At 33.5% G+C, this 4052-nt stretch overlaps 1 pseudogene; it reads right to left on the reverse strand.

Annotated features, from left to right (window-relative positions):
* Positions 1-3303: 3303 nt before the first annotated feature.
* Positions 3304-3421, reverse strand: LOC112476245 (annotated as a pseudogene).
* Between the last annotated feature and the right edge of the window lie 631 nt (positions 3422-4052).

Raw genomic sequence — 4052 nt, forward strand, 5'->3', positions numbered from 1 at the left:
GGCAACAACCGTCTGCGGATCACTTTATAGTTCCCACCGGGTAGCCCTGAGCAATCAAAGGCAGAGGCTGACCTTGGCCTACTCTGATATTGCTAAGAGAAATTTCTTTTCAGATATATTTCCTCAGACAAAGGAAACAAAAGGAAAAATAAACAAATGAAACTACATCAAACTAAAAAGTTTTTGTACAGCAAAGGAAACCATCAACAAAATGAAAAGACAACCTACTAAATGGGAGAAGATATTTGCTTATGATACATCCGATAAGAGGTTAATATCTAAAATATATAAAGAACTCATGCAACTCAACAACAAAAATCAATCTAATTAAAAAATGGGCAAAAGACCTGAACAGATATTTCTCCAAAGAGGAAATACAGATGGCTAATAGACATATGAAAAGATGCTCAAGGTCACTAGTCATCAGAGAAATGCAAATTAAAACCATAATGAGATATCACCTCACACCTGTGAGAACGGCTGTCATCAATAAATCAAAGAACAACAAGTGTTGACAAGGATGTGGAGAAAAAGAAACCCTCATACACTGTTGGTGGGATTGCAAATTGGTACAGCCACTATGGAAAACAGTATGGAGGTTTCTGAAAGAATTAAAAATGGATATACGTTTTGACCCAGCAATTGTAGTTCTATGTATCTATCCAAAGAAAACCAAAACAATAATCTGTAAAGACTGTGCACCCTTATGTTTATGGCAGCACAATTTACAATAGCCAAGATATGGAAGCAACCTAAATGCCCATCAACAGACGATTGGGTAAAGAAGTTATGGTTCATATATACAATGGAATATTATTCATCCATTACAAAAAATGAAATCCTACTATTTGCAACCATACAGATGGACCCAGAGGTTACTATGCTGAGTGAAATAAGTCAGAGAAAGATAAATACCGTATGAATTCACTTATATGTGGAATCTACAAAACAAAAAGAACAAATCAAAAACAGACATAAATATAGAGGACAATCTGGTGATGGCCCAGAGGAAAGGGGTTTCGGGGGCTGGGAGAATGGAGTGAAGTGTTAAAGAAATACAAATTAGTAATTGATAGTCATGGGGATGGTGAACATGGCATAGGGAATGCAGTTAGCATTAATGTAATGGTTAGGTGGAGAGCCAGAGGAGAGAAAGAGCAATTAGGGGAATCATTTTATAAACTATATAAATGTCTAACCAATGTACTGTATACTTGAAACTAATAATAATAATAATAATAAAAAAACCTGTTCTATCTGGCTAATTAAATAAAATTCAAATAAAATAAAAATACTTAGGAATAAATTTAACCATGGAAGTGAAAGATTTGTACACTGAAAACTATGACATTGAAAAAAAAAATATTAAAAAAGATAACTTGTGTACATGTACCAAAAAAATAATATTGTTAAATACTACCCAAAGCCATCTATAGATTCACTAAAATCCCAATTAAAAAGAATTCCAAAGGCATTTTTCAAAGAAATATAAAATACAATCCTGAAATTTATGTTGAACCACAAAAGACTCTGAATAGCCAATGCAATCCTGAGAAATAAGAACAAGGCCAGAGGCATCACACTCTTGATCTCAAACTGTATTACAAAGCTGCAGTTAATCAAAACTGTATGGTACTGGCATTAAAAATGTATGTAGACACAATGGAACGGAATCTACAGCCCAGAAATAAACCCTTGTATATATCATCAAGTAATATTTGACAGGGGAGTCAATAATACTCAATGGGGAAATAATAGTCTCTTCAATAAATGGTGCTGGCAAAACTAGATATCTGCATGCAAAAAATAAATCTGGACCCCTAACTTATACCATTCACAAAAAATTAACTCAAAATAAAGGCTAAAACATAAGACTTGAAACCGTCAAACTCCTAGAAGAAATCATAGGGAAAAAAGTTCCTTCACATCGAACTTGCCAATGAAATTTTAGATCTGACACCAAAAGCAAGAACAACAAAAGCAGAAATAAGCAACTGGGATTACATTAAAAAGCTTCTGCACAGCAAAGGAAACCATCAACAAAAAGAAAAGGCAATTTACAAAATAAAATATCTGCAAACCATATATCTGAGGAGTTAATATCTAAAATATGTAAGAAATTTATAAAACACTATGGCAAAAGGAAACAAAAAAAACCAACCTGATTAAATAATGGGCCAAGAATCTCAACAGATATTTTTTCCAAAGACAACATACAAGATCCAACAGGTACATGAAAAGATGGACAGCATTACTAATCATTAAGGAAATGCATTTCAAAATCGCCATATGGTATTACCTCACACCCGTTAGAATGGCTATTATGAAGATGAAGGAGAATTTTTAGTGAGGATGTGGAGCAAAGGGAATATTTCTGCACTGTTGATGGAATGTAAATTGGTACAGCCACTATGGAAAACAGTATGGAGTCTCCTCAAAAAGTTAAAAATAGAATTATTTTTAATAATTCTAATAATTTTAATTCCACTTCTGACTATATAACTAAAAGAAGTTAAATTAGAATCTTGAAGAGATATCTGCACTCCCATGTTTACTGCAGTATTATTGACAATAGTCAAGATATAAAAATATCCTAAGGGTTCACCTACAAATAAATGGATAAAGAAAATGTATATGTATACAATGGGATAGCATTTAGCCATGAGAAAAAAAGGAAATTCTGCCACTTGTGACAACATGAATGGACCTTGAGGGTATTATACTAAGTGAAATAAGTCAGATAGAAAAAAATACTGTATAATCTTTACATGTGGAATCTAAAAATACTGTATAATCTTTACATGTGGAACCTATAGAAATGGAGACTAGAAGGTGGTTGCCAGGGCCTGGGATGTGGGGGAAATGAAGAGATGTTGGTTAAAGGGTACAGATATCTTGTTATAAAATGAAAAAGTTCTGGGTCTAATGAAAGGCATAGTAACTATGGTTAACAATACTGCATTATATACTTAGAAGGGGCTAAAGGAGTAGATCTTAAATGTTCCCGCCACAAAAAGAAATAATGTCAAAAGATGGAGGTATTAACTAATCCTGCTGTGGTAATCACTTTGCAATATATGTGTTTCAAGTCAACACATGGTATACCTTAAACTTACACAATGTTATATATCATTTAATCTGGAGGAAAAGTAATATCTTTAAGATACTCAACAGTTGAAGAAAAGGGAATTACCTTTCACGTATATAAGCTAATATAACACAAAAGACACATTTTATCTAAATTTGGTCAAGTTCATAAAAGAAAGTTTTAGTCAAGAAAAACAGTTTTTTGTTTATTTTTAATGCCAAAAGCACCTGGTCTTCCTAGGTGGTCTCCCATCTAAGTACTAACCAAGCCTGACCCTGCTTAGCTTCCGAGATCAGAAGAGATTGGCACATTCAGGGTGGCATGGCCATAAATAAGAAAACAGTTTTAAAACATGACTGAAAAATTAAAATAAAATTATCCCCTTATTTCACTGGAAAAAAAACAAAAACAAAAACCTATTCTTCATTAATTCTTTTAAAGTTTGTCCAGATTTAAGCAACAATTTTGACATCATTTACAATAAGAAAAGCTATCTCCTTTGATTGTTAAATAATTTAGTCATTGAGCTGAGCTTAATTTTTGGTTTTCCTTATAATTAGGACAGAAATTCATGGTCAGTGGCCTGAAAAGCAAATTATGATTTAAGAACTCTTAAATTACTTTTAACTCTATTAAAACAGAAAAATATATATTCTGAAACAAGAAGTGCTCTGGTGTGACACTAAAGCTTTAGATGAGATGGAGGTTTATCTATTGTACTGTTCTATTAGTTTGTATTCACAGGCAAATTTAGTGGAAGGAAGGTAATTATCCTCTCTGAGTATACTAATTCAGGTATGAGCAGAGCTGCGGGCCCTAAGCAGAACACACCCGTGTTCCTCACCATATCGTTTGGCAGGCCTCTCGATTATCCAACTGTCAGTGTTTCCACATTTCATGATTCAGATTCTCTCTCTCTCCTCCTACCCGCACCCCTTACTCCATCCTCTATGATCTGCTAGAA

The sequence above is a fragment of the Pteropus alecto genome, unplaced genomic scaffold (genome assembly GCF_000325575.1).
Source record: "Pteropus alecto unplaced genomic scaffold, ASM32557v1 scaffold12, whole genome shotgun sequence".
Taxonomy (NCBI): domain Eukaryota; kingdom Metazoa; phylum Chordata; class Mammalia; order Chiroptera; family Pteropodidae; genus Pteropus; species Pteropus alecto.